This window comes from Sceloporus occidentalis, unplaced genomic scaffold (assembly GCF_023333645.1).
Source record: "Sceloporus occidentalis isolate IW3139 unplaced genomic scaffold, rSceOcc1.0.p SCAF_6, whole genome shotgun sequence".
Taxonomy (NCBI): domain Eukaryota; kingdom Metazoa; phylum Chordata; class Lepidosauria; order Squamata; family Phrynosomatidae; genus Sceloporus; species Sceloporus occidentalis.
The window spans coordinates 128,775,284-128,796,154 of record NW_028316986.1 but is presented as its reverse complement, the minus strand read 5'-3'; the positions used below and the strand labels follow the sequence as shown (position 1 = coordinate 128,796,154).

The 20,871-nt window shown below is 38.0% G+C and overlaps 1 protein-coding gene across 4 annotated transcripts in view; it reads left to right on the top strand.

Annotated features, from left to right (window-relative positions):
- The window catches only part of LOC149311395 (adhesion G protein-coupled receptor B3), a 640,955-nt gene that overhangs the window by 243,987 nt on the left and 376,097 nt on the right, over window positions 1-20,871 (top strand). The gene's annotated exons all lie outside the window — the stretch shown is intronic.

The following is a 20,871-nucleotide window of genomic DNA, read 5'->3' as shown; positions in this document are numbered from 1 at the left end:
TTTTTTTTTCTTTAAAAGGCCACCACAAATGGAGGTTCATTAACCATTTCATGAAGAGGTGTTAATACCAAAACAGATTGAATTGCTTCCTTGCCCTGTGTATGCGTACACAGCCATTCCTGCATCAGGGTCTATCACCTGCAGTTTCAGACTTAACAGCAACTTTAAGATGTGCTGGCTTAGTGGTTAAGATGCCAGTTCTGATGATCAGAAGATTGGAAGGTTGGCAGTTTGAGACCCGAGTAATGCATGATGGCGTGAGCTCCTGTCACTAGTCCCAGCTTCTACCAACCTAGCAGTTTGAAAGCATGCAAATACAAGTAAATAAATAGGTATCACTTCTCAGAGGGAAGGTAACAGTATTTGGTTCAGTCATGTAGGCCATATGACCACCAGAGCAGTCCTCTGACACACTGGCTCTTCAGCTTAGTAATGGGGATATGCAATGCCCCCTACAACCAATTACAACTAGACATTCATGTCAAAGGACTACCTTTTACCTGGGTTTCCTATTGTCTTCCTTTGAGGCGAAAGTGGGTTTCCATGGATGAACAGGGATTCAAACCCTTGTCCCCAGAATCCTAGTCCAGCGCCCAAACCTCCACACCATGCTGGCTCTTCTATACCTGCAGAGGCTGCTGCTTTCCTTCCTCCTCATTGTTTCTGTTTTTTCTCTGGATGAGAAAGCAGTGACAGAAGGTCATTCCATGTAGATTAGCCTCAGAGGAAAAATATAAGTCAATCAGCAAGGTGACACTGTTGACACAGAGGAGGAGGAGGGAGGTCTATTGCTATTTGCAACTGATAATGCTCAGGACAAAATAAGTGTTGTTTTTTAAATGCTTTGTCGTTTGCCTTTTAATATAGACATCTTGCAATCATTATCAAGTGACAATGTGTTCCAGTTTACATTTCTGTTAGATTCCTTTGGTCCATTTCATTGATCCTTTCCATTTAATTCAATTTGTTTCCCATTTCTTTCCCTCACTAACGCTATGGCAAAGAACTATAATGGCAAGGAAGGGCAACTGTTTAAAAATGTGGGATTTAGGCATTTATGTGAGCACTACAACAGAAAATATATATGGCTACAAAAAACAAAAACAAACAAAAAACCCCCGAAGCTATAAGTTCTTCCACACCATCTACACCACATTGTGCACTTCAGATTTATACCTCTATAGCCCTATTCAAAAAACCTTGCTATTTTTTGTACATTGAATTATGGTTCAATGCACATCATTTCCTCTGTGTATCAGTAGTATTCTTGGAACAGATGTGGGCAAAGTGAAGTCTTGGGACTGCATAGGATCACCCAGGACTGTTTTTGTGGGCACTCAGCTTCTACAAGTTCCCAACTTCCATTTTTATGGTGAAAAAGAAGAATCACCTCTCCTGGAAACTTCTAGGAAGAGGCACTTAAATGCAGGCCCAGGTGTACTACTTAACATCAAAAAAACAAATAGAAACAAAACAATTCTTTCTTTTAAAAAAAATCAGAACTCGACAGGGTGCTTCAGATTGTGGTTAAGGATATTTATCCAGGGGTAGTTTTTTATTTTGTTTGGCAATTTTGGCTGTGAAGCCTGTGAAGTAAGGATCCCAGGGCAGAAAACTAGCCATCAGTTTTGCCCTGGCTTTAGAGATATGATGTTTTTGCAAAAGCAGAATATTTTCATCAGCCATGTGCTATTGCTGTTTCTGAATAACCAAGACATTAATAGAGAAGAACATTCCAATTTAAATTCTCCATTAATGTTAGGTATGCAAAACTACTACTGGAAATATTTAGTATTTTTCATTTGTGCATTGTCATTGCAGAAGAATCACATTTTAAAAAAAATATGTTGGTAAGCTACACTTGCCTCCTACGGTTGCTCTTAAAAAGAAATGCAGATTTCTATTCTAAGGCAAGAAAGATAAAGATACTGGCCCTTTTTGGTTTAAAAAGCCAAGGGAAAACACTGGGCTTATGTGGCTGTTCCTCCAGCATTCCTCTGTCATGGACCACCTTCTGCACTCTGCTCCTAGGGTCCTTTCACAGTGAACAATTATAGCACTGATTCCAATTTAATAATAATAATAATAATAATAATAAATTTTATTTATATACCACTTTTCCGCAGATCAAAGCAGTGTACAAACAATTAAAAAACCATAAAAACATTGCATAAAATAGATAAAATCCCATAATAAAACCGTACAATCACAAACATTTTAAACACAATCGTTCATATTCAGAGGTAAGCGTAGGGAAAAAAGAAAAGTTTTAAGCCTCTTTTTGAATGTTTCTAGGGGGGTTGTCAGACGGAGCTCCTCAGGTAGATCATTCCAGATCTGCGGGGCCACCACTGAAAAGGCCATCTGGGATGTGGCAACATATTTGGAAGGTGGAATTATCAATAAGTTCTTCCCAGATGTTCTGAGTGTGCAGGGCAGATCATATGGGGAGATGCAGTCCCTCAAGTAACTCAGGCCTAAGCCATGTAGGGCTTTATAGGTAGTAACCAACACCTTGTATTGTGCTCGGAATTTAACTGTCATGGTGGCATCCTGTGAAATCCTGGGATTTGTAGTTTAGGGAGAGGGACATTTAGCATTCTCAGCCAGAAGACTATTGTTCCTCTCCAAGTAAAACCCTCAGGATTCCATCAGATGTAGCCATGGCAGTTAAAGTGGATCATGGCTCTGTGACTGTGTAGTGTGAAAAAGGCCATGGTCCCTGTAAACTGCAATACCTGGCTCCATCCAGAACAGGAACCAGCACTTTAATGTTGGCTTATCATCTAGGATCTCAAACCACACGTTGGTCCTTGTTTAAAAAAAAAACTGTTTTTAAATCCAGCCTCAAACCAAATTTCTTCATTTCAATGATAATGGGAAACTATTTTTTAAAGAGGCTTAGCCCGCAGTGCTAAAACTGGAGGAGGAAAGTTGAGCCAGAAGCACAAAAATGAATGATTCATTCCAGGCTTAATAAACCTGTGGTTTCTTAAGCTGGTAACATTACATCTGAAATTTCTTGCCATATCCACATCGATTTGAAATTACAGTCACCCCTCCTAACTTGTGGTTCTGAGATCCATGTACTTGAACATGTGTGGAGGGGAAATGGTGCATGCCCCTGGGCCGTGTGCCCCATTCAAGCCTATGGGACTTGAATAAGCATGAACTTCCATTTTCACAGGGGGTCTGTAACAGAGCCTCGCGAAAACAGAGGGCCATCTGTAGAAACAAAATGACAATATCTGTGACTTCCGGAAAGCCTCAGAGGGCAGGATTCCATGTAATATTGCCATGGCATAGAAAGCTCTTCTCGGTCAAATGAAAATCATTAAATCAATCAATTTATTCATTTATATATTTAATTTATATCACACTTTTCTCCCACAGGTGACCCAAAATAGCCATTTACACTCTGCCTTTTCCCCCCAAGACTGGGATTCAAGCTGGCTTACAAGATAAAGATAGAAGTAAAACTGCTTACGGAGAAACTCATATGAAAAATTATAATTAAAATATCAATCCAGAATGCTTTGAATCACATAGAATCACAGAATCATAGAGGTGGAGGAAACCACAAGGGCCATCCAGTCCAACCACCTGCCATGCAGGAAATCTAAATCAAAGCATCCCCGACAGATGGCCATCCAGTCTCTGTTTAAAAAATCTCCAAAGAAGAAGACTCCACCACACTCTGAGGGAGTGTGTTCCACTGTTGAACAGCTCTTACTGTCAAGACATTCTTCCTAATGTTGAGTTGGAATCTCTTTCCCTGTAGTTTGAATCCATTGCTCCATGTCCTAATTTCTGGAGCAGCAGAAAAGAAGCCTGCTCCATTCTCCAACATTCCTTCAAATATTTAAACAGAACTATCATGGCACCTCTTAACCTTCTCTTCTCCAAGGCTAAACACACCCAGCTCCCTAAGTCTTTCTTCAAAGGGCATGGTTTCCAGACCTTTCACCATTTTGTTTGATCTGAAACCACTTAAAACATTAACATAGTCTAAAAATAGAATAGCACACCAAAACTACAGATATATCTCAGCCTATGTTCAAAGCTATGCCGTCTTCACTTATCAAAAACATTAGAACACCTCTCACAACAAGGACTTTCCATATTCCCTTACAAGTTCATGCCATAAATTTGCTTTTACTCTTCTCTTGCATTATTGCAAATACTGAGATGAAATGTAATTTGATCAAAAGAACTCTGAGGTGAATAATGATTTGCTTCAGCTGCAGCTCATTAGAGCTGATTTCAATTTTTTCCAAATTATATTACAAGGGCTGTATATCATCTTCTCTCTCTCTCTTGCTGAAATGAATGCTCTAGTACTGGGATTGAAAGGCCTACTCTTGCACAATTTATTCCTTCCCCTTGATAGTTTATTATAGGAACCAGTCAGAATTTTTTTTTAAATAGATTTGGATTTGGAATTACAGTTCTCCATTCTCTAGTTTTGCCACTGACTTGTGGCCTGAAGCTATCTTCTCATCTCAGTCAAATAAATTCTACAAACTTGTAAACAATAGATTTCCCTGTAACAGGCATCTGTGATTCAATGCTAATGCATTCCTCTCCAATGGCTTAACATGCTGACCTCTCTGTATTCCTGAGTCTCTTAGAAAATGGTGAAAGTGAAGATAGTCTCTGTTTTGTGTTTTCCACAATTCAGACTTGCCTTCACTACTGAGGCAACAAGCATCTGCTCTAAGAGCCACTGATGTTCCTACCAGGAGAAATATTACTCTTAGAAGTTTATCACACTAGGGAGGTCCCATTGAAAAACTAGATTTACATTTTAAAAAACCCACAAATGCAGGAAGTTTAGCAGATGACATCACTGTTAAAGTGAAATAACATGAACTTAAAACGGAGGTAAAGCAGAGAAAAACAACAGCTTTCTACTTTCGAAACTTCCTGAAAGTAAAAAGCTGCCATTTTTCTCTGCTTTACCTCCAGTTTAACTTCACGTTATTTCACTTTGGCAGTCATTATGTGCGATAAACTTCCCACATTTGCAGATTTTTAAAAATTCAAAACTAGTTTGAATCCCATTTTTCAGCAGTATCTTCTTAGTGTGATAAACTTAGCTACGTTAAATTGCAGTCAAATGACAAATGCCACTTTTTTTAGAAAAGGAAAGTGAAAAGCATTCAGGGTGCAGTTATTTATGCCCAGTAATACTTTCTGTGTCAATGCTGTGGTGAATCTATTCTAGAGTTTAGTCTGTAAATTAAAAGTTGCCTCAACATGGTCAACAATATCCTGAAAATAGGTTCAGCACCTTGAATAAATCCTTTTAAATGTAGAATGCAATCCAGAGGAGATTTTTATTTATTTATTTATTTATTTTGCAATATTTATACCCTGCTCTTCAGCCCTAAAGGTTCTCAGTACAGCTTACGATAGTTATTCAGACGGTTCCCTGCCCTCAGGCTTACAATCTAAAAAGACATGACACAGCAGGAGAAGGGAATACTGGTGAGGAAGGGGATCTAGTCCATTGGTTCTTCTTTCCCTCTGACCATTGCAGATGGACTGGAGGGACAGGCCTTCATCTTGTTCTGGCTAGCCCTGATGGAGTTGGGCCTGCCTTTTCACTCCCTCCCAGGCTGCATGGAATGAAGGGAGGGCTCTTCTTCTTCACCTTTACTAGTCCATTGACATGGACGCTACCAGTTGCTACTGTATATGCCAAAGATTGGCAAGAGCAGTACTGGAACAGGGACACTTTCCTGTCCAAACCTCCCCCCCCCCACCATACACACATACAACATGGTTCCCAAATACCTCTGTTTTCATCAGAATCCTTCCCAAAATGGGGACCAGAAATAACTCTGATAAAAAGCAAAAGAGCTATGTAATGGATGCTAGGAGTTTCACAGGGAAGCTTTCTGTATGAGCCTATTCTTGCAAGGTGAGTTTTCTACATGGTTTTCAGGGGGTGGGGGGGACTTCAAAAATCATTTGTTTTGTTTTGTTTTGTTTTTAACTAGAGGATGGGAGGCTTGGAGGGACAGGGAACTTCAGATGTCCAAAAAAAAAATAAGGTATACGGGTTGCAAGAAGCCAACATGTTGAAGTTTGTCCACTGCAGTGCATGCCTTGCCCTGGGAGTAAGCCCCGTGGAACACCATGAGAGTATATAGGATTATAATATTAAGACTTTTCTGTAAAAGAGACAATTAGATAAATTCTGTCTTAAGTCTTCCAGAATGCCTTGAAATACATTATCTTCCTGAAGAACCAGTGTGAGTGTTTCTTGTAGACAAAACAACTGAGCTGCTCAAACCAAACATAACCAAACTGTAAACAGGATATCAGCAAATGCCCACTAAGATATGTTAGGAGTGGGGAAATCCACTCCTAGGAGAAATCAGTCGTGCGGTCATACAAATCCTATAGACAAGATTCCATGATTTAATTTGATAGAGTAAGTCTGATTGGTAAAACAGTTACTGTGATTTATTCTGTGTTCCTGAAGTTGTTTGTTTGTTTGTTTGCTTCAAATTAGTTGGTAGCATCTTTTTTCTTTACTTTAGCATGGACACAAGGGGTTGTTAATCTGATCAATAAAAAGTTCTTGCTTCAGCAACAGTCTACCTTTCTGGGTAGGAAAAGAGCAAAACAGATTGTATCCTCTGGGGAAGAAATTAAGTTGAAAAACAGTGTGACAGAAAAGGGTTAACCCTGTCTCACTTCCCAAGTCATATTATGAGTCCCCTCATTTAGTATATAGAAAGATATCTTGAAAAGATTGTATAGTGTATGTGTATTTCTAGTTTTGGCCCTTGATGGAGAAGAAATACAGTCGCCCCTCCTAACTTGTGAATCTGAGATCTACGACCTTGATTATGCATGGAAGGGTGACCTTCGTAATTTTTAATGGCATGTGCGCCCAGGGACGCACCCTATTCAAGCCTATGATGCTTGAATATGTGCACTCCTCCGTTTTCAGGGGGGCAGAAAAGATCCCTCACACAAATGGAGAGCCAACTGTAAACTACAGCCATCTCATCATATATTTGGTATGTGAACAAACTGATCGTGTTTGGTTTTTTAAAAGTAGGTTAATGCTTTACATCAGAGTAAAGACCTGCCCCCACTCCATTACGAGTCAGATATGGCCTGTGATGTGGCAATGGTGACTTCTGAGTAAAATTAAGACAATGATTCCCAAACTTTGGTCTTTCAGGTGTTTTTGACGTCAGTACCCAGAAGCCTTAGCAATCTTGGCCAATGGTCTGGCATTCTGGGAGTAGGTGTGCCAATGTGATAAATACTGAAAATATTTCAAATGTATGTGGTCTAATCATGCTTGTAAGAAGAGTGTTGTACCTTTATTATTCCAACCTTATGAATCTGAATTGCCAATGCATCATTATCAATAAATAAAGCATAATAATAATAACAACAACAACAACAACAACAATAATATAATACCAATGCTATAACAATACAGAGACATTGTTAGTCTTAACGTTGCAGCAGTATTTTTCTCCAAGCTTTGTCCTGCTATGGAGATGTTCATGATCCAGGTCAGGAATGATCAGACCAAGTTAACAGATATCCCTTGTTTCTCACATTTAAGTAGATGCTGCCCAAAAGTCATTAAGTTTTTTTTTACTGCCATTAAGGTTCTCTCCCCGCCCCCCCCCCCCAAAAAAAATCATGTATATTTTTAAGAAGCACCAGCAGAAATAATCGTTGAACGTAATATTAATAGGATGAGAACAGGAGGTGGAATTGGTTTACACTTCTCTTTCTCTGTATTTTAGGTTCATATTTTTTTTCATACTCAACAAAATAGAATGGTAGTAGCTCTCCAGAGTGTTCAAACTATTCCTACAGAAGGTACCTGTACATTTCCAAGGTAGAGTAAATATGATTTTGTCTGCTTTCAGTGTAGCCAGTGAACAGGAAGATTGATTTATGGTGCATTTCAAGATCACAAAAGCTTAGCAGATTCCTAAATGCCTGCCATTACCTAGAGGTAAAAGCTGCTAAATAGCTCAGGAGAGAAAGCATTTCCACTGAATTCTGATCCAACTATTTTCTCAGGGCCTTTAAAACCTTCTTCTGTCCTTAAGAAGAGTTGGTAGAGAGCTAGCTTTGGCTTGCCACTCTGTCCTTGAAGAGAAGGGAAAGGTTGGGATGGGTGCTAAAGAATGACAGCTGGGATTCGTTTATCTGATCAAGAAACAGACCTGGCTCCAACAGCAATACAACTTGCTGGACAGGAAATATAGAAAAACATAAGAATTTGAAATGCAGATCCTGAATATCAATTGTTCCATCCTGATAGGAGAGGAGTTTGAGGGATGTATTTACATTCTATCCTTTTTTGTCTAATGTGAAATGCAAGGAAGTCACTAAAATGCAAATAATAAAAAAGGGAAATTTGTCCACCTATATCAGAGTCAAACCTCCAAGAACATGAAAACTAGCAACTTAATTCTTGGAATGCCTTTTAGATGAACACTAGAGATAATTGGCATTTTAAAGCACCAGTTAATGTTAATGAATTTAAATGTACATGTGTTTAAAATCTGTAGTACCGCATTCTATTGGAAAGTGACAGAGCTCCCTGATCAGTTTATATAGGTTTGCAGGTGATGATGTTTGGAGTACATTGAGAAACAGAGTTATAAGGCCTCTGCCTGTTCACCATTCTTGGGCAACAACTTCTTACAAGCTTGAAGTAGACTTCTCCCTAATGGAGATGTAATGGTTTATCAAGGCAATGAGTATGTTTGGGTAGTCTGTAATATTAAAAGTGGCTGGCTGGTCATCCGTCCGTCCCAGCCGTAGCTTCAAAACTGTGAAACCTAGCCATCTGACATTTGGAATGAATGCTAGGGAAAGCCTATGGAAAAGAATGTGAAAGGGAAGAATGCACTGTGATGGCATGAGGTGATGGGAGGAATTCACTTTTACTTCCTTAATTCTATGAACCGTACAATAATCTTGAGTCAGGTCTTTGTGATTTTTCCCCTTTATAAATAGAATATCAGTACAAGATTGTGAATAGAAATTACCACAGGTTGAGTTTCTGTGTCCAAAATCCTAAATGTTCCAAAATTCAAAACATTTTTGTTGGGTGGCTGAGATAGTAACATCTTTGCTTTCTAATGCTTTGGTGTACACAAACTTTGTTCCATGCACAAAATTATTAACAATATTATATAAAATCACCTTCAGGCTATGTGTATAAGGTCTATAAAAATATAAATGAATTTTGTGTTGATATTTGGGTCCCATCTCCAAGATGTGTCATTATGTATGTCTATAGAAATACAGGTGTTCCAAAATCTAAAAATATCCAAAATCTAAAACACCTTTGGTCTCAAGCATTTCGGATATAGGAGAATCAACCTGTAGTAATTTCAGATGCCTCAAGACAGATTCCAGATTTTGTGGGATCCTCATTCTTGGGAAAGCAACAGTTGTTGAATATTGGTATTACTGACAGACATGGAAGCTATATGTCAAGGGAAAATGGTAAGAATGATCATGGGGGTACAAAACACCTCCATATGTTGATAAGACCCTCATGTACACCCCTGAATTATAGAGAAAACGCTTAGGAAATCAAGCATTCTGTTTCCTATCTATGAAGCTTCTGAGTGGGAAATTGGGGAGAAGTGTGTGTATGCAGTCAAGTTTTTCATAACACATCACATGATTTGCATAATGACAAAGTCATCTGCAAAAATGGGTGTGTATTTTGGGAAACTGAATTCAAAGAGAGGAAAAAACCACACTTCTGGTGCCTGGTAAGGAGGGGGAAGGGTTAGGAGAGGAAGTCTGAATGACAGTGGGGGCAGAGAGCAGGAATATCAGCAAGGAAGGAAAATGCTTTGGCTGAGGATGAGCACAGGGAAAGAAAAGGCACATGGAAGAGACTAAAGATTGTTGTTGATTTTTAAAGGGAAAAAACCCAAAAACAAAAATAGAGATGCAGCTTGTACCAGTTGGATGAGTACTAGGGTAGAGAAATAAGATTGATGTGGCAGTGGGATGATAGGTTTAAACATTAGTGACAATAGATACTTATTTTTTTAGTATGCACTAAATTAAGCAAAAAAAATTGTGCAGTTAATTTTGGAGGGGGCATTGGAAAGAATTCTGTGTAACTGCATGGCAATATGCTTTTTATATAACAATGTTTGGACATTGTTTCACCCATATGGCAATCAGTTAAAGCATGATTTATGCAGCAGGCCATACATAGATTAATTTAAAAGAGGTGGTGGTGGGGGGACTGCTTACACTTTTCATTTCTCTTCTCCTTCCTCTGAATATCTTAACCATATTGTTTAATTCTGTATTCAACTGAGGGTTCCCCCTTCCCATAACACAACATAGATCTTACAGTAGGGTTACCATAAGTTGGAGTCAACATGAAAGCATGTAACTACAACCTTTTATGCTGTGGCATAAGATGTATTCTGTAGGGCAGGAGTGAACAGAAAGTAGATGTTTTAGACTTCCATCTCCCACAATACCCCATCATTGGTCATGCTGGTAGTAAACGGTCAGAGAATGGAGTCCAAAACATCTAGAAACCTACTAGAGTAAACCAGTCATTGACAGAAAGTGACAAAATTGTGTGAAGCTGTGTAAGTAACAGAGCTAGCATTGGAGGATGCCAACTTTTTAATTATTTAACGGTGGGGCTGGTTCAGTAATGGGAAAGGTGCAGGGGAAAGGATTGGTGGCAAGAATGGGAAAAACAAGACACTTCCTTCCACTTCAAGCAGCAGAAGAATTTAGACCAGCTCTGGGTCATCACTGCTAACTTGATAAAGCACTCTCTAACAAGCCTCAAACTGCATATGACTGTTTCATGTTTTGGGAACTGCCAATGAGGGAAACCATGAAATGGACTGCAGAAGTGGCACTAGGCAAGGGTGAGGAACTCTTTCCCTTTAAAATATACAGGGCCAACTACAAGAGACCCCCAATTTCCCTTCATTATTTGGAAGCAAGTTATCAGACCATTAAAATAGGATTAAATTATTATAGTATTAGAACAGATTACTCATTAAAAAATAAAATACAGTATAAAAAGATAGAAACATTTTCAAAACAGTACACTATAAAACAATACAACAGCCCCAGCCTTTAAAGACTTTGTGTTTTAAAATCCTGTCTGAATATCAGCCTGCTGATTGAAGGACAACAAGGAGGGGGCCATTCTGGCCTCCCTAGGAAGAGTGTTCCAGGGTCTAGGGCCAGCCACCGAGATGGCCCTCTCTTGTATCACCAGCAGCCATGCTTTTGAAGGTGGTGGGATTGAGTGGTTAATTTATTCAGGAATTTACTGTATATACCTGACTATAAGTTGAGAAATGTATGCCCCAAAATTGACCTGAAACAAGGTCCTGAGACAAGCATCACCATGATGCCCCACTCTTTGTGCCCCAAGGCAGATGTGTGTGTGTGTGTGTGTGTGTATAAAAAGAATTTCCCTATCCGATTTGAAAGCCTTTTCTTCCCATCAAAGAAACACCTCATGTAACTTCACTTCCTTTCCTCCCCAACCTGATGTTAAAACCTCTCCTCTCTTCCAACAGCAGGGAAGTGATATCAGGTCCAGAGAAGGAGAAGGAGAGATGGAAGTGATGTTTCCCCCTTTCCATCCTTTGTTGTAGCCCCCTAAGTTTACCCTTGACTTATGATTTTGACCCTGAAACATTCCCTCAATTTATACATGAGGTTGACTTGTACACGAGTGTATACGGTATTCCAAATTTTAAAGAAACTGACTAAGATGCTGGGCCTATAACTTCTTTAAAATTTACTTGAAAAGCCAGAATAGATTCTGCACTCCATTGGCTTGGAAGCTACCAACTACCACTGGTTTTGCCCATGTGATCCATTCCACCCTGTGTATATACACTTGTATGTGTACAGGCAGAGGGAGCAGAAAATGACTTCTTCTCCGCCTCGTGCTTGTGGCCTAACTATGAGCAGATGGAAATTGTTCCTCATATCTGTAGTCTGAGATTCTTTCCATATAGATAGTCATAACAAATATTGTCTGCACATTAACAGGATTTCTATCAGTCTGTATAATGGAAATTGAGTGACTTGGTACATCTAAAAAGCAGAGTTCATTTGCAAGTAGACTTACTGTATAACTCCAAGCCTTACTTCCATGAATAGGAGGACCCACCCGATTTAACCCCAGGCTATATTATGACTATCACAAAATGTATGTTTTTAAAAAATAGAGATATGAGGCTTTTCAGATCCTCAGTCTCCTTCCCCTTGATTCTCTCTTGTCAACTTGCATTATATATAGAAATAACACAATGTCTTAAAGACATATCCCATGGTTAAACAAGAGCAGCAAATTCTCCACGCAGCTTTCTGGTGTCAGCAGAATTAGTCATAGGTAATGTATGCACTGAGAGGCAAGGCTTACAATGATCGTATAAATCAGGAGTGGGGAAAGTGCCGTCAGTGGCCCATATGTGACCCCGGGGCTATTTTTGTGGCTTTAAAAGCCAGCTAAGATCCAAAGTTTTTTATTTTTAAATGCTCCCAAAATGTCCTTGGGGGTGTTGGTGGCAATTTTGCCATGTTTCTGGCCCTCTACCTGGGCATTTTAGAACTAGAGAGGCATCCCCATTTGGTAATGGGAAGTGTACCAGAAGTTGACTTCCAGATCACTTCCAGCTGTAACAAAGACTACTTCTGGCCCTAAAATAGCCAGGGTGATGCAGACATGCAGAGATTTCCCCAGAAGGTGTTTGGGGACCTTTGGGGCAAAATGTTAATTTTTAATAGGGTATGTAATGGGGTTGCAGGCCCTGGAGGTCTCCTAGAAGAGAAAAGGTAGCCCCCCAACCCCTGATATAAATGCCTTGAGGGTTAACCTTTTCCTCTCTGATGTGATATTGGTAAAAACTACTTTCTCCCCCTCCCTGGCTGCAAAATGGGGCAAAAAATGTTCCCACTAGTGCCACACACACACACAGAGAGAGAGAGAGAGAGAATGAATTGTGGTGCATGTGACAATATTTATAAAGCTTGAAGAATTTGTGTTTTGGACTAGAGTTCTCAAAACCTTTCATCCAGAACCATGGCCATGATGGCTTCAGTCTAAATAGTAACTTTTCCAAGCTCTTTCTATTTATCAGCATTCAAGTTGGAAAGGGAAGAGTTAAATTACCCTTCTCCTCCTGTCACACTCTGTCTGTTAAAATGAATATAGATTTGGACACACGCACACCACTTGCTGGTATTTTTTTTTTTTAAAGACACACACACAAAGTTACATGCAGCACAGTTAAGCCTGCGTGTTTTAGATCCTGAAGCTATGAGCAATGCTGAGCTTTTGAAGCTGACACATCTACAGAGGCTGGGACTGCTAAATGGCAGTGGTAACAAGGATGTAAAATACTGTGCATTAGCAATTGCAGCTATAAAACAGCTTCTACCACAGACAGGGTTGGTAAAGCATTATATGGTATTAAATCATAAAATATTCACGAGTCTATTTTCAAAAATCATTTGGGAATTTGTGTGAGTACAGGGCAGCTTTCTATATCAACGTACTTTATTTCATGAGGAAGGCTTCATCCATCCATCCATCTACATCACTAGAGAGTTTGAAATCCAGCACTGAATTTCTTCTTGCATACTGGGCACTAAAATGTAACATTCAGAATAAACAGATGCCACCAAAGGTGCAGCTCCTATGCCTACAGGAGAGAAAACTGACAGATGCAGCTTTGTAGGTCATCCTGCCAACATTCTTCTCTCATGCAGTTGTTCAAGGTGCAGTTGCTTTCCCCCTTTAATACTGAGATGTGTATAGCTTAACAAGGTTAAATATTTACCAGCCACCAAATTGTAACAGTGTTGGAGTCAAACAGGCAGGTGAATGGATATGGGCAAGCAATTTGTAGATTAATCCAGAAAAAAATCAGAGGTACTTCTTGACATCTGAAAAGCAGATCAGGAGTTAGGGGTACAACTTGGCTGGAATTACCCTCTCTGAAGGCTAAGGGTCATATATGAGGTGTACTCCTGGATTCAGCCTTGGCCTTGAAACACAGGTTTCAGCGTTTGGCAGGAGTGCATGTGCAGTCAAGACTAGTGCACTAGGTGTGCCCATCCCTGGAGATAACAAATGTGGTCATGGTAATGTATGCCTTGAATTACTGTAATGTAGGGGTTTGACAGACTGCCCCGAAAGGATGGGCTGGAGGCGCCCGTTTTTGCTCTCGAGGGACTCGGCAGCAGCCAAACCTCACAGCCTCCCTCCGCATCAAAAAGAACCCAGTAAAAGCAGGTTCTTTTTGGTGTGCGTGGTGGACGCCATGAGTGTGCCATTGGCACACTATTGTGCATCAGTGATGCAAGTGCAGCGCCGTGACATGCAGGCACTGTGCCGCGCTTGCATCATGATAGCGGCCCCTGTGTGGATGGGAGGCTGCCATGATAGTGGTGCCATTACGTACTAGGGCTCAGGAGCATGCAGATGCTCCACACTCCCAAGCCCTAAAATCAGCCCCAGGGCACCACAAAGCGCCCATTTGGACTGGGCACTAGTCTATATAGTGTTGCCTTTGGAAATTAATATACACCTGCCTTGGTGAAACAGCTTCACTGAACCACCAGTGCATTTCTGTACAAAAATTTAAAGTTCTGGTTATGACTTATAAAGCTGTACACACTGTTGGTCCAGATTATCTGAGAGATAACATTTTCCTATATGAGGCTACCTGGGTGTTAAGTTCTTTGGGGGAGGGGGGGTTCTATTGGCCCCATCACATCACAGGCATGTTTGGTGAGGACATGGGGAAAAGCCTTCTCAGTGGCTGCTCTTAGGCTCTGGAACCACCATCCATAGGAAGGTTGAGATATAGCCACACTGCAGACTTAAAGATGTTTGACACAACTTTGAGTGCCATGACACTATAGCCTACAGAATCCTAAGGTTTCTATTTTGGTGAGGCATCAGAGCTCTCTGAAAGACCAGTCTGAATACCTCACCAAATTATATATCCCAGGATTGTGTAGGATAGAATTATGGCAGTTAGTGGTGTCAAACTGCTCTAATTCTGCAGTGTGGCTAGCCCTTGGTTGGAACTCTCAGTAGTCTCTTTCACCAGCAGGCCTTCAGCTTTTAATTGGTCTTTTAAGAGAGCGAGTTGAGCTTTGAAGTTCATGTTTTAAACATGCTTTTTTATTAATATTAAATTATTTAATAGTTCTGCTTAATATTTGCATTATACATTTTTAGTTACATGTTGTTTGTACAAGTTGAGCCTCCCTTACCAAAATACTTTTTTATTTTTTGGCTTTTGGAATATATATATACAGAATGAATGAAAGATAATGGGAAAGGGGGTTAGTCACATGTCCAGCACCCACAGAGCTTTTCCTCATGGAGCCACTGCTCCACCACTGTCAGAAATTTGGCAGGAAAAATAAAAGAGGACAAGGGGTGGAGGAGCCTGGATCCTGCAGCTCCACTCACACAAGGCACATACAAAAGCACATTTGCCATATGCTTCCCTGGCTGTAAGCACACTTTCCATCCTTTTAGGAAAGTAACCCAAATCAACTCAACTTAGTTGCTTCGTGAACTGAAAAAGAATTTTTAAAAAAAGAAATAAAGTTAAATTTTCAAATTTAAAGAGTCAATTTCTTACTTTTTACTTTTTATTTTTTCAGGAGGTACACTTTGGCAGTGCTTGACCCTTTAAAATTTCTAACCTGGAATGTCCAGGGTATGAACACCCCACAGAAAAGGAAGAAAATTTTCCATTACTTACGGAAATTAAAACTGGACATCATATGTTTGCAAAAGACAAGAATAAAGGAAAGGGATAAAAGACACCTGAGGTGTTTAAAATTCGGACAAGATTTTGTATCAGCCTCCAAACTTAAGAAAAGGAGTGCTAATTTATGTTAATTTAAAATATGAGGTAAAAGAAATTTACAATGGGCCAGATGGACCTTTACGTTATATTAGAACTAATACACAAAAAAATCAGAAAATTTTAATAGTGAGGGTGTATGGCCCATTAGAGAATAAAGGTAAATTTTATAAAAAATTAAAAGAAAAACTAGTGACGATTGAATTTGAATCTATAATTATGTTAGGTGATTGGAACGGAGTGTTTAACCCAAAATTGGACAGATTTTCAGAATGTAAGATCAAAAAAGAACAAGGAAAATTACCACAAGATTTTTACTTTTCTAATCCACATAAATCATGGTCTAGAATTGATATGTTTTTAATTTCATTTCATTTAAGTGCAAAAATTTATAAAATTGAAATATTGCCAAAGGTTTGGTCTGACCATAATCCGGTACAGTTAGATTTAGATATAGGGAGAAGGGAATTTCATTGGAAACTTAATGTAAATTTATTGAAAGATGAAAAAATAGTGGAAGAACTAAAAATAAATATAGATAATTATTTCAAGGAAAATCTAAACAAAGGTACACCAATACAGATGGTTTGGGATGCCTCCAAAGCAGTTATAAGAGGATGGTTGATTAAAAAAGCCTTGGAAATTAAAAAAAAAGAAATGACAAACTGGACAAACTGAAGAAAGAACTGGAAAAGAAAGAACTTGTTAAAGAAGGAAGTGAAAAACGAGGAGACTGTACAGGTATGAAGTACCTAGAAAAACAAATATCAATCTTATTGGGGGAAGAAATGGAAAAGAAATTGAAATTTGTTAAACAGAAATATTTCAAGTCAGCAAATAAACTGGGAAATTTTCGGATATAAACTAAAGAAATAAAAAGTAAAATGAACAATTACATCAATAAAAGATGCAGAGTAATTAATTACAAATCAAAACCAAATTAAAAAGTGTTTCTAAAATATTATACAGAATTGTTTAAAAACCTAAGATAATTAAAAATAACACAATATTTGGATAAACAAACAATAATAAAATTAACAAAAGAACAAATAAATAATCCAATAACTAAACAAGAATTATCAGAAGCAATAGGGAAAAGTAAATCCAGGAAAACCCCTCGACTGGATGGATTTGCTAACGAAAATTATAAGATCTGTGAAAAACAATTAATTGGACCTCTATTACAAATGATGAATGAAATTATAAATGGTCAAATACCCCAACCATGAACTCAATCAAATATATTGTTACTGAAGGAAGAAAAAGATTTGACAGAACCAAAAAATTATAGACTAATCTCATTACTTAATTCAGATTACAAATTATTTGCAGCTATATTAGCAGAAGGATTGAATAACTTTTTGATAAATTGGATCCATCCAGATCAAAGTGGCTTTCTCCCAAAAAGAATGATAAAATATTAGAAACATACTAAATTTGATAGAAATTCAAGAATAAAGAATAGATAAAAAAATTGGCATTGATTTTTACAGATGCGGAGAATGCATTCAATACTGGGAGTTCATGTTTGGGGTAGTGAAAAAAATACAAGTGAGAAATGATTGAAATGGATGGAAATATTATATAAAAGACAAGAAGCAAATATAATAGTTTTTTGTTTGTTTTTCAGGCTATATAACAGTAAATGGGGAGAAAATGAAACCATGTTTAATATTTAAAGCGGTGAGACAGGGTTGTCCCCGTCTCCCCTTTTATTTATAGTAACACAGGAAATACTTTTGAATAATATAAGGGATAAGCAACTAATTGAAGGATATAAAATGAAAAAAGAAGAATACAAGTTAAGGGCTTATGCAGATGATCTGGTTTTGACAGTTTCAAATCCATCTGAAAATTGAACAGGTAATGCAAACTCTTAAAAATTATGGTAAAGTGGCAGGATATCAGATTAACAAAGAAAAACAATGATGTTAATTATGTATTTAACTAAAGAAGAACTGAAAATATTGAAAGAAAAAACAGGATTCCAAGTAAAAAAAACTACAAAAAACTTGGGCATTACCATAAAGTTCTGTAAAAATACAGAATTTTATGGTAATATTTATGAAAAAGTGTGGAAGAATATAAAAACAAATTTGAAAAGATTGCAAAATTTGAATATTTCATGGTTGGGGAAAATAGCAACAATAAAGATGTCAGTGTTACCAAAAATGATCTTCCTTTTCCAAAATCTCCCCATAATTAGTAATGAGCAACCTTTTGAAAAATGGAATAAAGATATATCTAATTTTATTTGGAATAATAAGAAACCCAGGGTAAAAATAAAAGTTCTACAAGACTCAATAGAGAAAGGAGGCCTAGCCTTACCTAATTTAAAATGGTATTATTATGCACGTGCTCTAGATTGGTTGATGGATGAAAAGACTAAGGGAATTGGATTAGTAGAAACAGAATTAGAAAATATAATAAAAGACCAGAAAAAAACAAATATCTAAATTTTACAAGTTAATAATTAAATTTGAATTAGAAGAAGAAACAATTAAGGAATTTATGATAAAATGGGCAAGAGATCTAAACCAACCCATACAATTAGAGCAATGGGAGAGAATTTGGAAAAGGAGAATAAAACAATCTTTAAATATGGATTTAAGAGAAAATATTTATAAATCCCAATATAGATTAACTACATATAAACTATCAAAAATAGATAAAAACAAGAAAAACACCTGCTGGAAATGTCAAAAAGAGGTAAGGACATATCTACATTGTTGGTGGAAGTGTGAAAAAGTAAAAATATTTTGGAATAATATTCACTTAGAAATGCAAAGTTTAATTTTAGGGAATGAGCGAAACCCAAAACGTACCTCCTGAACATAATTGATAATGTTAAATTAGAAGAAAAGGAAGAAAAATTACTCTCACACAATTGTGGCAGCGAGAATGGTGCTTGCTAAATACTGGAATAATGAGATTCCCGAAGTGGAAGAATGGAGATTGAAAGTAATGGATTTATATGAGATGGCTCTCTGCTGAAGAAGAAATCATTAAAAGACTTTCATAAGGAGTGGGATTTATGGGAAAAGTATATACAAACAGAAAAAAGGGTAATATACACATGGTAGTTTTTGGTTTGTTATTTGGTATTGAAAAATAAAAAATGATAAAGGGGTAACAAGGTAATTAACAGAAATGGTATCGCTGGAGATAGACACAAATTTAAAGAAATAATTGTTGAATCTTAGAGTTTTAGTTATAATTTGATAAGAGTGATTATTAAATAATATTGTATGATGGGAAAAATAAGTAGCCTTAGGAAGTAATGTAATGTGGTTAAAATAATAGTTGGAGTTCTTTATAGATGGTGATTAGTACTGAATGATTGTTGATGATTGTATATATTTTTTCTTTTTTTAACAATAATTAAAAAAGAAAAAGAAAGAAAGTAGCCCTTGTACTGGGAAGGGAGGGAAAAATCCAACTGGATCCAGCCGCATCCTGTGTACAAGAGCCAATGTGATGCCCTAAACTCAAAGACTTCATGGATGAATCTACAACGCTATGTAAATAAAGAATAATAATAATAATGAATCCAGGAAAGTTTTGTTGAAGTTCGGCACAGTAGCATGTTCATTGCCAGATCTGATGCTATGATTTAGGTTTCACTTTTAAGAACACTCCACATCTCAATCCCCCTTCCTAGAGGCATGCATACTGACCCACATAATCCCAAGCAACTGAAAGACCTTGAGTTCCACCAAACATCTTGCTGCACCTGTTTACCTCTCTCCACCCATCAGACCCACTCCAACATGGCTCTAGAGTGGCTAAGCAAGCTTTAAACCTGCAGACAGACCTGTGTCTGTGGCCCTTCTGACGGCTATAGTGTCAGTTGGAGAATCCACTTGGACGTCTCCTCCTCTTCCTAGCTGTAGAGGGCTACTTTCTTAAAAGGGCAGAAAGTGTGCTGACAGACAAGGAAGCCAGTGGTCTATATTGAGGTATTAACGCAAATACTTTCTTAATTTGAGTCAGTGCGGTGTATTGCTTAGAATGCTGAATTAAGTCTGGGAAGTAGCAATTGCTGCTATCTCAAAACAAATTCAAGAAAGTAACATCATCTCAGTTTTGTCATTTTAAGAAATGTATTTCCTCACCTCTCACAGTCAAAGAAAGTTCTATTTAAATGTTTCTTTAAAAATATAACCATGTGTTATAAAAGAAATGTACAGCAAACTAAGAGAAGGAGCAAAGGGGGCATCTCTCTCTCTCTCTCTCTCTCTCTCTCTCACACACACACACACACACACACAGACACAGACACAGACACAGACACCTGGCAGGTGATAAATTAAGCAGCAACAGTCAAATGCCTATTTAAAAGAGAGTGCCCCCAGCTTCTGGCAGTACAGAAATAAAGCAGATGATAATGTCAATATTGTTCACAACATTTAAATAGTCACACAAGTAATAACAGGCTAATCAAAACATCTAATGAATAACTATAAATGTAGATTTAGTAACCCACTCTTAATCCATTCTAGAGCCTAATAATAGAAACACGAATAATAAATAGCAGCAAAAGTACATCCAAAAAGTTTCCCCCAGCAATAACCCTTAATCAAGACCAGGCTCTAATAAGATTTGGGTATGTTAAGCCGCCAGAGCAATCCTTGTAAGCTGAAGTTAAATGAGGTGCTCCCCTCCAGCCAAGTGGGAAAGAGTCAAAGAGAGAATAAGACCTCAAGCTTGGAGTTTGGTTTTCACTATGAAATCCACAAGAGCCAGTGTGGCATAGTGGTTTGAATGTTACTAGGACTCTGTTGATGATGATTCGATTCCCAGCTCAGCCATGAAACTGTGAGCAAATCACACAAGGCAATGACAAATCTCCTCTGAACAAATCTCGCCACATGATAGGTTCACCTTAGGGTCACCATAAATGCAAAATGACTTGAAGGTACATAACAACAAATGAAACTCACTTGTCACCTTGAATATT